This window comes from Castor canadensis, chromosome 8 (genome assembly GCF_047511655.1).
Source record: "Castor canadensis chromosome 8, mCasCan1.hap1v2, whole genome shotgun sequence".
In the NCBI taxonomy this organism is placed as follows: domain Eukaryota; kingdom Metazoa; phylum Chordata; class Mammalia; order Rodentia; family Castoridae; genus Castor; species Castor canadensis.
The window spans coordinates 145,176,502-145,189,603 of NC_133393.1; positions in this window are offsets into that span (position 1 = coordinate 145,176,502).

The following is a 13,102-nucleotide window of genomic DNA, read 5'->3' on the forward strand; positions in this document are numbered from 1 at the left end:
ATGTTGCACAGTTGGTAAACAATAAGGTTAGTACTCAAATCAACATCTCTTAGCTCTCCATATTATTTTACCTCTCCTCACAGCATCACAATTAATAACTTTTCAGATCAGTGTAAGTCACTGCTTTTCCTTCTCCTCTCTACTTTTCCTTCACACCCTAATATGAAGCTTATCTAATATGAGTTCATATTCCATCATGAGTTGGAATACACTCAGCTATCTTTCTAAAACAAATAGATGATAGTGTGTAATGGTATCTTCCAAATATTCATATCCTTCTAGAACCTCAGAACATGGCCTTATTTTGAAATAGGGTCTTTGCAAACATATTTAGTTAAAGCTATCAAGGTAATCTTGTCCTGGGATTAAGGAGGGCCTTAATTCAGTGTTGGTTTTCTTATAAGAAAAGACACAGACAGAAGGAAGAAGGTCATATGAAGACAGAAGCAAAGACTGAAGTGATGTTGCCACCAGTCAAGAAATTCCAGGGCTACCAGAAGCCGGTAGAGGCAAGGAAGGATTCTCTCCTGGTGCTTTCAAAAGAAGTGTGGCCCTCTTGACACCTTGTTTTTTTTTCATTTTTGGCCTCCAGAAGCAGGGCACAATATATTTCTGTTGTTATAAGCCACTAAATTATGGTAGTTTGTTACAGCAGCCCCAGGAATCTTCTGTAGGCCCTGCCCAGGAGCAAATGGGGGAATTGTTTTTCTTATTTAAAGGGAAACTGGGAACAGCAATTGTCCAAAAATGCTTCAAAGCATGAGGTACACCTTTAATGTGTGATGTCATGTTCATCTTAGTGAGGCTCAGTATCAAATGAGAACTTTGTTTTAGGTGGTGCCACGGATTTGGGAAGAATCAATTGTTTATTACCCAGATCTGTATCTGAAGCATATCCTGATTCACTATAGTGGAGAGAGTGTATCCTGGACTTATGCTTGGCTTAAATCCCAGTTCTGCCACAAACTATGTATGGGACATTGGGTTATTCAGTGCCAAAGTCAGTAGATTTAAATGCTACAGTACATGAAAAGCATCCTTTATAGTGTGGACATATAGGAGGTACTGGACTGAGGTCAAGTTACCAGCTTCTTTCCTGTCTTTACCACCAATGTGGTTTAGTATTGAATTTGTACATATCCTACTCTCAGTATGCAAAGTCTTTGACATATTTGTAGTACCTGACAATATTGGTGATATGAATAACTGAATTTGCCTTGTCACTGGTCTAAGTTCTTCTCTTATTTACTTTGTATTCCATACAGACCTTTCTTTAAACTGGGCAAGAAAAAATGTTCAGTGAGTATTGTTTTGATTGAATTTTTATGAGAATGAGTGAGAATAGGAGGAAAGGTCTTTGGGTCCAGCAAGAGAAGAGCTTGAGATGAATTCATTTGGGTATTTTAATTGTGGAGGACTGCTGGTTCTCAGAATCTAAGCACTTCATTATGTTTTTAGTTTGTACATATATAGATTTATGAGAATCTGTTTCAAGGAATGTATTCAGGATCATTGACTCCAAAGAAATTGTGGAGCACAAACCATTTTCTCCTTGGAAGGACAGATTAAAAGGTCAGTACTTTAAAGCCAGTAAAATAATGCTTTTGCTCGTTTGCTCTTGCTTTTTATTTATTTATTTATTCATTTTGAGCACTCTCAGGGAACTCATTGGGACACTGAGCATCGTGGCAGGCCCTGTCCCCAGAATCTGGGGCTACCAGTTGCCTATGACTGTCCTTTCCACAGGGCCATGGCTTCTGTCCATCTGATTTGTCCCAGCATCTACTGTGGAACATGGCAGCTAGTGGGTGCTGACTCTTGACAATGCTGACGATAGTGGGTGGGGTTTCACCATGGCTGGCCAGGCAGATGTGGGAGTAGATGTATAAATTCCTAAGTTCATAAAAATTTGGATTGATCCCACTAGCACTTTCCCACTTTCAAAATAATAATACATTAGCAAACATTTGCAATCTTTATAATGGACAAGCATGATACCATCTTTTTCATTTAATCCTTATCATTGCAGCTGAGTTAGGTACCATCACTTTGTCAGTTTTAGTTTTACAGATGGGAAGTTGAGGTTTAGAGAGGTTAAAAACATGACCACTATTGTACTATACAGAAGGACAAAGTCAGACATTGAACCTAAGTGCTAATATGTTGGATCCTGAGAAGAAGAAAGGGACTGAGAGGCCCATATACAAACAATTTTGTGTCCCATGCCATAGTTAAAGTGGAAAATAAAAAACCACTCTATCAGAGTGCCCCAAAAACCATGGGAGAGGGGAACCCAGCACACATAGGGATTGATCAGTAATTTCTCTTCTTTACTTCCTTTCTTACCACAAGGATGTCACAAGAGCCCAAATGTGACAAGGATGTCACATTTGCTGCAGATTGTCTTCTGCCTTTTCTCCCTGGCTCTCTAATTCTTAGGGCTGGATCTGATTTGACCTCACATATGAGGGCCATAAAGATGGGAGTGGGAGTAGGGGGAGTCCAGCCAAGAGTCAAATTTGAAAATTCAGGGGACTTGACACACCAAGGTTTTCTCTCATGTCAGCTTGGAGTCCAAGTACGGTCATTTGCTTTTGAGTCTTCCACACTTGTCACCCATGATGGGAATTAAGAGATGCTAGCATGGGATCCTGAAACAACTGGTTTTGATCTTCACCTGAGTCCAATTCTCTGGGCCATTCAAGTCCTGGTCAAGGTGTCATTCTCTCCTCCTTGCAATCCCCAAGCACTGTGACTACTCAGCCCAGTCTTTGGGCAGGAGCAGCCTCACTTTGTAAGATGCAGCCTTGAAGTGGAGACAGAACAGAACTTTCCAAACCCATTGAAGACAAAGTGTTTCAACTCATCTTAGGGAAAGGGTGTTGGCATGCTCATGTTGCCAGAGGTCTCTTGCTCTGTGGTCTTTAGACCAAGTTTCAGCTAATAAAATCAAGGGTCACTTTGCTTTTGATTGACTAGACATTAATTGCCCTGTGCACATTTCACCATCAAGGGCTCAGCAAAATGACTCTTGACCATGAGTAGAAGTTAGAGCCAATGTGACACAGAAGTTAAGAGCATGAATTCCAGAGCTGGACTGTCCATATGTCCCACTAATTGACCTCAGCTTTTCTCATCTGTAAAAGGGGAATAATATGAGTATCTACCTCATGGAATATGAATGTTTTACCCTGTAAGGAGTAGGTGAATTATTTCATGTAAGATGTACTTAGATTGTATTTGTTACCGGGTAGTCAACAAATGTTAATGGATTATTATTGTGAGCATGAATGCAATTTCTAACTTGGATTTGGAATTCAAATTTGACCTGCTTCACAGCTTGCTCTGTACTTAGGAGCTGTGTAATATTTACTGAGTTGTTTAACTTCTCTGGGCCCATTTCTCCTTGCTTATAAAGTGAAGGTAAATGTTTCACCCTTGTTATACTTTCTCCCTTCATTTTTGCATTTGAGTTCTTCACCCTCATTCTTCCCAGTTGAAATACTAAGCTGAAACCAGAATGTGAAGTGAACAGCCTCTTCCCATACATATCTCTTCACATCCTGGCACCTGCCTGTGTCCCTTGCAGGTAACCATGAGAAGTTCTGGTTTACTTTGGGGTCACGTCAACCTAATACCATGAGGGCAGTTGGAGGTGAAGACTGGTAAGGGAGAGAAGATTCATGGTGGGGAGGTGTAAGAAGAAGTAAAATGCTTAGAAACAGAAGGGGGAAGAGTGTGAGGATGAAGAGAGAAAGGGTTGTGAGATTTGAGAGAACCGTTTGCCTTTTGTCTCTCCAAGTGGGTCTCAGGCTCCTTGCTATCCCCAACACTACCTGCTGGTTTTGTTTTTACATCTTACTTCATTTTGAAATGGAGTTGCTGTTTCCAAGGAGATCAAACATGCCATTCATCTTCTATTGAGATGACAGGAATCATGTCACTCACAGGAATTGAAAGAAGTTTGTATACAGCTATTGTATACTTTATGATGGCATGAGAAGAGAGCTTTGGCCTTGATCAGCCATGGCATCCTGGTCAGTCAGGCTTACTTAATATACTTGGCCATTCTTGTTCAGGATCTTGGTCTGAGGTCTGGTGTTCTGATCTCAAAGGGAAGGAGGGAGTCTTGATGAACAAGAGATAGTAGCCCTTGAGTCAGGGTATCATGATTTATTTGGAGTTCCAGCAAAATTAGTACCCTGGTTCAATTCCTACCATTAGGGTCTTAGGACTTAGCCTGCCTCCAAATCCTTCCATCCTCCTCTTCAGGAGGACCCATAAGTAGTTCACAGGGACTGACCAATGGCAGTAGTGTGACCTACAACATCCTTCCATGTCCTGGCATCTTCTATCTCCTCCCCATTTGACACAGAGCACTAAGTATCTTCTTAAGCTGAAGGGTCCTTGTCCTTTGCTTCCCTCCCTCTTGGTTACATATCACTCAATCTTACTGGATAGATCGTTAATTGGCTACTCTGTTACACCACCCTTCTCACTGGGACTTTGGTTCAAAGTCATTATTGTGTCCACACCAGGCTCTATCCTGACTTTATTTTTTTCTTCATACAGGCTTCTAATTTTCCTATCAGGGATACTGGGAGTTTATATGGTATCTATAGTGAAGTACTCAGGTACAATTTCTATGAGACCATGGTTATTTCACTCGCTGCCATATCTCCAGGACCTAGCAGACTACAGACAATATGGCCTCAGAACATGCGATGAGTAAACCAAATATTTCCCCAAATGTTTCTTTCCCTCTTAGCCCTCTGGTAGACTCATTCTTGCCTTACATTGTTAAAGATGAGCCTTGAATCTTCCTGGAACCTGTTTCTCACTCAAGTCTGATTGAGATGCTTTTTTTCTGAGCTTCCACCAGAAACTCTCTGTAACATGTGTCTGCCTGTGGTGCAGCAGTTTGATCAAAGTACATAATGATTTATTTACATGTCCATCTTGTGTAAGTGCCTTAAAAGCAGGGACAATCTTTTATTTGTCATGTTTAAATGAAAGGCAAAAAGAGTGACTTAATGTGGGGCCTTGGTTCTTGTTGCACGTGTGTTTAATCATTGTCCCCCCACTGTATGCTCCTTGGACTTTCGTGTAAATAGATGTTTAGTCTAGAATGTCAGAATATGCAGTGAGGACATAGTTTAGGCTGTGGTTTTGAGACTCAGTCCTATAGCATACAGATATCCTAAAAGTAATTTTAGGTGGGACATAGTTTGATTTAAACTCAAATAGAGCTGGAGGGACACAGTGCCTGGTGCACCTGTAGACAGAAGCTCTTGGCCACCACTGGGAGCCCAGCTTGGTCAGTCCTGATGATTATGCAATTGCACTTGAAGACTTCTGGTCTATGTGGCACCAGCAAGCTTTGCTCCTAGACTTGGTCTAGCTCTGGGCTCCCATTTGGGTAACAGAGCCCTTGTGGAGTTGATGTGACAAAGGCACTTCCTCGTATCCTAGTTCCTGCCCATGGCACAGCCCTTTGCCTGTGGCAAGGGTGGTGTCCATCTTTTTTACTGAAGAAATTCAACAAATAATGGAATTTCTGATCATAAAACCTATTCTTGCCGGGCAAGGTGGCATAAACTTGTGATCTGAGTACTTGGGAGGCTGAAACAGGAGAGTCATGAATTAGAGGCCAACCTGGGCTAACATAGCAAGTTCCAGGCCAACCTGGACTATATATAGAGAGGCCCTGTCTGAAAAATAAATTAATTAAAAATAAATTAAAAAAGATAAAACCAATCCTTGTGATAGGGACCTTGCTACCTTCTCTCAGGAAATCCAGGTCTGGACATCTCCTGGCTCTCAGATGCCCAATGCCATTTCTGCTGTGGTTATTGATTTTCCAAAAACTTGACCCAGGATCATCTCTGGGGCCTTGACCCACTTAGTCTGACCTGAGCATGGCAGATCTAGTTTTCCTCTTCTGCTCAGTTCCATCTCAGCGCCAAGGGGAAGAGGAATGAGCATCACATCTGCTAAGGGAAGAGGGAGCTACTTCTTGTCCTCACAGCCTTGATATCAGCATGGCCAGGGCAGGGTGTTCTGAACTCAGGGCACCTCTCTCTTACTGTGACAAGGTCAAAAATCCTGTATGTTTCCAGGGAGCACAGTTTTTGTTCCAGCATTCTCATGCCTTCTTGCCTCTATTTCACTCTCATAACAGCCTTAAATAGAAGGGATGGACAAGTGGTTTTATGTGGAAATGTGGTCAAGATGTACTGCATTTTTCTACTTTTTGCCTCTGATAATACAGCTGTTCTACCCGCATACACTGCTGTCTCCTTCCTTCTCCTCAGCACATTTTATCTTGAGGTCCACTTTAGGCCACTTTATTCTACTTGACTCATGGCCCACCATTCCATCCCCTTCCATTCCATCTGTTCCAAAGTTTTTCATTGAAAGAACACTAGTGTATTAGAAAATCACAGCTTTGGAATCAGATTTGGGTTTAAACCTCAGCTCTACCTCTTATAAACTATAACATCACACCCTTCAGCTTCTGTTACTTTTTTTTTTTTCCCCTTGGCAGTACAGGTACTTGCTAGGTAGACACTCTAGCACTTGAGCCATGCCAGCTCTTTTTGCTTTAGTGCCTTTTGGAATAGGATTTCACATTTATTCCCTGAACCTGCCTAAAGTGTGATCCTCCTATTTTCTGAGTAACTGGGATGACATGCATGAGCCACTGCACCCAGCTTTTTATTTTTTGTGATGGAGTCTCATGAGCTTTTTTCTTAGTCTGCCCTCAAACCACAATCCTCCTGATCTCTGCCTCATATAGGGAAGAGCCATGTCACCTGGCTATCAGTTTCTGTATTGGAAAATGTGGAGGACAGCACTTAATCAGTGGAGAAATCGTCAGAACAGAATGACAGGATGCAGGCAAGAGACAGTTACAAACTGCAAATGTACATGCACATTAATTACAGACTAGTATAATTATTATGGGGAACGCACTTTGCTAGTAGCCATGGGGGCATTTAAACCACAAAATATGGGGTCTCTGTATTCTGTTCTTGAAATTTGTACAAGTGTATGACATTGTACCCTTGGTAAATATATATGGCAGAGATGGGCATAGTGGCTCACCCCTGTAAAATTGGCTACTCAGGAGGCAGAGATCAGAGGATTGTGGTTCAAGGCCAGCACAGGAAAAAAATTCACGAAGCCCTATATCAGCCAAAAAGCTGTACCTGTTGGCACATTCCTGTCATCTCAACTATGTGAGAAGCATAAAATAGGAAGGTGACGATTCAGGTCAGCCTGGGCATAAATGTGAAGTCTTATCCCCGAAATAACTGAGAAAAGCAGAAAGAGCTGGGAGCTGGCTCCAGGGCTAGAATGCCTACCTAACAAGTACAAGGCTTTTAGTTCAACTCCCAGTACTGTCATAACATAGACGTAGGTCCTGCTCTCTCCTGGACAGCCTTGTGGAAGTTACTTCACATCTCCAAGATTAAGTTTTCTCATCTGTAAAATGAGGCTTCCATGGGAAACTCATGGACAGAAACAGGTAGAAAGCTATCACTGTATGTAGCCATTTTTCACCTGGTGTTAGGCTTGTTGTCCTCCCCACAGCCTGCCAGGAGACTTAGGATTTGTACATTATCTCATAGATTGTTATAGCCAGAAGGAAATTGTCAGGATGTTATTTTGAACACCCAAGCAGCCCTGTAGCAATCCCCTCCCTTCCTCCCTATGGATCTAATGTTTTAGAAGCTTATGTCTAATAAAATACACCTGTTAAGCAATAATGAATTTGTACTCATGCTTTGTAAAGACCAAAGGCATACCACAAAGAGACTTTCTGACGAGCATGAATTATTCAGTTTTCCTACACTTAGTGAATATAGTTAGAGTCTTAAGTTTAAAAAAAGAAAACTTGACAGTTCAGGTTGGCTGAGCAACCTCACCTGGGTGCACACAGTTTCCAATGGCTTTTGTGACACAACGTGCACACACATCCTTCCCTGAGAACTTGAGGACCTTGGAGCTGTATTTGGTGATGGACTTTGGGCCAGGTGACCAGCTGAGTGGTGTTTACTCTAGCTCACAAAAAGAGTGGGAGGAAAAGATCCTTAGATGGAAGCCCAAGTGTAATTACCCAAGCAAGCTAGGAAGCAGGCAGAGAGACTAAAACTCAACAACAGATTCACTCTTCTGGAACTTTATATTCAGTCTTCACAACAAACTTGTGTTATTGCTATTTTACAGATGAGAAAACTGAGGCTTAACAAGGTGTACAATGCACAGTGAGTTAGGAGCAGAGCTGGTCCTGCTGGTCCTGAGGTCCTTCTTATTTCTACTGTGCAGGCTGAAGCCCTACCTGCCATCCTGGTCTTTTTCATCTTTCCTTCCTGCCTGAATTCCTCCTCCCTCTTTCTCGTTCATTTTCAGGCTTAGCCATTCTTACAACAGAACCCCCAGGGTCTAAGCTGCTTCATCACAGAAGTACAGTCAAATTAGAGACCTTTGGAAATCACCATGGCTACAAACCTGACAGCTTCCCACTGTGGGCTGGGAAATAATTATTGTCAGTAATTAGAATTAAATTACTCCTGTCAAAACATACAAAATTGCAAAGCCAGCACTGAGACATCTTAGATCCCTTTGTCCCAAAGGTTGCTTTCTTTCCTAATAGAGCCCCATGTGGCCCTAAGAAATTTCCTCTCCATTCTGGACTCCAGGTGTGGTTCACAGTCATTAGGCACTGTCCTAATTCCCAGATACAAAACAAGGGGGTTTGGTTTCTGAACTCCTATTTTTCCAGACAGAGAAGTGGGAGAAAAGCTGGTGGTAATAACAGTGATCAGCTAGACACAAAAATGCAGCTTGAAGTGCAGTGGAATTCCATATTACAAGTCATGTTCAGATTTAGAAGATAAAACTATAAAAAAGGAAATCAATATCTCAAACCCCAATATGCAGTAGTGATTGGTATTCATATTTGGAATACTTTCTTCTAGGTAGTCTTTGTTCCATGTTTCTTTCTCATTACACACACATACACACACACGTGCATGTATGGTATATACATACACAGAAGATAATATTTCCCCACATTTCATCAGGATAAATCAAGAGGTGTGTTATTTTTATTACTAATTTTATTTCATTTTATTGACACAAGTATTTTTGAGGTGTAATGTGATGTTTTGATTCATACAGTCATTGGGCAATGACCACATCAGGGTAACTGGCAAATCCATCACCTGACACTTGTATCATTTCTTTATGGTGAGTCCATTCAAAAATCCTGTCTTCTAACTGTTGTGAGTTATACATTATTTTTAACCATAGTCACCCTTTTGTACCATAGAACACCTAAATTTATTCTACTCCCCCAAATGACTTACACTTGCCTTGGGAAACAAAAAGTGAGCCTTTGTTTCTCCCCAAGATGGGCTGTAGGCCTGGAACTCTTGAAGGAGAAGGGCTTGTCTATGGAGCTAAGCAAAATGGGCCTCCAGGGAAAAGAGATCAGAGGCACCTGTGACATTTTCTGTACTGATTCTGTCACTGAGCTTTTGCGTGACCTTAAGAAGAGGAACAACTTATCCACTCACCATCCTAGAAGCCAGATTCCATTTGATTCAGTAAAAGAGAAAAATTTGAGGGTTTTTTTGACCTCAACTTTGTGGAGTAAAGTTTTGCTTGTTACATTGATGTTCTCATTTGGAAATAATGGACCGATCAAACAGGGTTGTGTTCTGCTGGTTCTGCTGGGTTCTTGGACATGATAAGGGACCCACTTTCTTGTGGCATTTCTGGGCTTCTCCAAGTCTTTTAGTTGGATATTAGCCAAGCACAGTTAAGGACAATGATGTTGTCTCATGAAAGATAGGTCCTTTGGGAGCCTTCATGACTTTACTGTGTCTGTGTGGGAACTCCCTGGGCTAGTCATAGATTTGCTATCAGAGCTAAGCCCAAGACTAATGATGGCTACTGCTGTCACTTCTGCAAACCATAGGAATCATTAGAATCCTTAGTGCCACATTCACTAGTGAGATGACATTGTGAAGTTTACTTTCCTGCCAATGCCTCAGTTTCCACATCTGCACTACTGATATAACATGACCTACCTCAACAGGCAAGAGTGAGGATTTAATGAGAACAGTGCACAGCACAGTCATTGCTTAACACCAAATAACTGCTAGACCCTGTCTTTTGTTTCTGCCCCAAATGAAACTAATGAAAATCTTCATGTGCCTCTGATGTTCTAGTGAGAGATAGCAGGGCAATGGAAGCTTCTGGTGGCCTATTGTATTTTCATCCTTTTTCTCCCACCTAAAGCAGCCTCATCAACCACCCACATTCCTCCTATCACTTATCCTGCAGTCTTGTCTGTCATTTCCTCCTCTTTTCTCTCTATATTCTTCTCTAATATGAGGATGCACAGGTTCAAAGAAAATAGTTGGGTAATTATTTGATTAATATTTGTCTAGACTGCAGAGTAACTACATAGGGTTCACTTCTCTTTTGCTCCCAGCTGAGTTCTCACAACCTGGCACATGATAGGTGCTGAAGAAAGAGGCCAATGCATGAATACTGAATTGCAAATGAGAAGGATGTTATTATCAGGAAAGGCTTGAATCTTCTCTCTCATGGAAATGAAAACTATTTGGACACTTTTGCCCTTCAATTACTAAGAACCAACTAATTTGGTAGTTTTATGTTTATGAATCTATGATCCACACTGCCTTTTCTCCAGGTTCCCCTGTTAAAAATCATTCTTTTGGTGGTACTGGGGTTTGAACTCAGGGCCTCACTCTTGCTAAGCAGGTGCTCTACCACCTGAGCCACTCCACCAGTTCCCTGGTTCTCTTATTTAAATAGTACATATTGAATGGAGACCCAGCTAGGTTCTAGAACAGAAACTAGGTCATGTCTCTTGGGCAAGAGAGACAGGTGACAGGAGGAGCAGAGGGGCTGCATGCTCTCTTTCTCCTGACAGGGAGTGAGCCAAGGGTGGCCCACCTAATGAGCACTGGTCCTGGCCCCTCTGCTGTATGGTACAGATCCAGACAATCCTGGGAGAAGGACTTTCTCATCATTCTTGCTACAGATGTTCTTGTCCTTCTGTTAACTGGACGCTGGAGGTAATTACTGGCAGGAGTACAGTTCTGTGAGGTACATTAGGTCAGTGGAAAACTTCACTGGACCACAAATTGGGTCTCTAATTAAGCGGTTGCTGATGCAAAGAGTTCAGAAGTTAGTTGACGGGCTTGTTTCAACTGGAAGCTTCTTCCAGCTATAAGTGATCTAGTGGTGTGGAAGAGGAGGGAAGAGGACAGATAAAGGAAAAGGTTGAGCGGATGACAGTAAGGAACCCAAACAAAGGGGACTAGTGGGAGAAATGGAAGCAGGAAAGGAAGGAAGAAGGAAGAGAGGGAAGGAGAGAAGAAATAAGGCAGGAAGGAGAAAGGGAAAAAGAGAGGAAGGAAGGAAAACAGAAAGGAAGAGGGAAGGAAGAGAAGGAGGGATGGAGGGAAAAAGGGAGGAAGGAAAGAAGGAAGGAAGGGAAGGAGGGATGGAGGGAAAAAGGGAGGAAGGAAGGGAGGAAGGAAAGAAGGAAGGAAGGGAAGGAGGGAGGGAAGAAGGGAAGGAGAGAGGGAGGGAGGGGTAGTTACTCTGTCTTCACTTCCTATGAATAGAGCACAGACTTCATTTTGGAAGGCCTGCACACCAATCCTTGGTATAATGACTTTGCAAAACCATTTAGCAGTATCTACTAAAGGTAAACATATGCCTGATGTATGACTCAGGAAATCCATCCAAGGTTTCTGTTTCAGAAGAATGAACTCAAATGCCCACCAGAAGATGCGTTACAGGAACGTCCACAGAAGAACTGTGTACGAAGAAATATGTATCAGGCACATATTGGAAACAACAATGAAGGGCTGCGTGTGGCATTTCCTACAAAGGGGCACCATGCAGCAGGGTTCACAAGAAAGCCAGGGCTGAAAATTGCCAACAAGTGGTATTTTGACCAGCAAAAGAAGACAGGTAGAGAAAAGGTATTTCCTGTAAAACTCCATTCTTACTGAGTTCAAGAGCTTGTAAATTAATCCCTGGAGATCCGAGTCTGAATACAGGATACTTTTCATAAGGAGGTATAAACAGGAAAGAGGCATGGTGGAAGCTTCCGGAAGCTATCAGTGTTCCGTATTATCTTGTTCTGGGTGTGGTGACAGGGAAGGGAACTATGTAAAATGTACAAAATGTACTTTTACAAAAATGTCATAGTTGAATATTTGCATACTTCGAGTTATAATTCAATAAGAACATTTATTAAATAAGTTCTCTTAAGACTAAATAATATCCTGTTCTGTTTGGTTATACATATATTATGTATTATATTATATGTAATATTTTCCTTTCTTTGGCTAAGTAAGGAAGAAAATCTTTCACGTTTAGATAAATGCCTTAAGTGTTTGGTGAATTGCCTGCACAATCCAACCCTGGCTCCAATCGGAATTTTTGTTCTTATCTCACTTATTTGAAGAACCCTGTTGAAGAATATTTGAGCTCTTCTCCAGTTGTTTATTGCAAAGCCTTCTTCACTGTTCGTCATCTTTTCTCATCTTCCTTGAAGCTTGTTTTCCACTGGTGGCTTTTATGTAGAAAGGGTTTCTAGTTTTAAGTAATCAGTTCCATTAACCTTTCTTTTTATGTGGTTTTCTTGCTGCCTGCTTCTGTTTTCTTTCCATCTTCTTACTTGTGACAACCTGATAGTAGGCAATGAATCCGAGCAGCCATGTGGATGAGGGGAGACAGGCAAAATCCAGACTAGTGAGGCAAAGATCAAATCACACGTTTTTAGGTTGAGTGCAATAGACAGGAAGAGAAGCAAGCAGTGAATCATGCAGAGAGTTGTATGTTATGAAGGTCGTTTTGGCTGCTGGGTGGAGATAGATAGGACTGAAGCAAAACCAGGAGATCTGTGGTCACCTATGCAATGGTCCATAGGAGAGTGCTCTGGGCTGGTGGTGAGGTGTCAGCAGAGACTGAGATTGGGAAGCCTTGGGGACATGTTTCATTTAGCCTAGGTTCTCTGGGACTGGCTGAAGAATGGATATGGGGA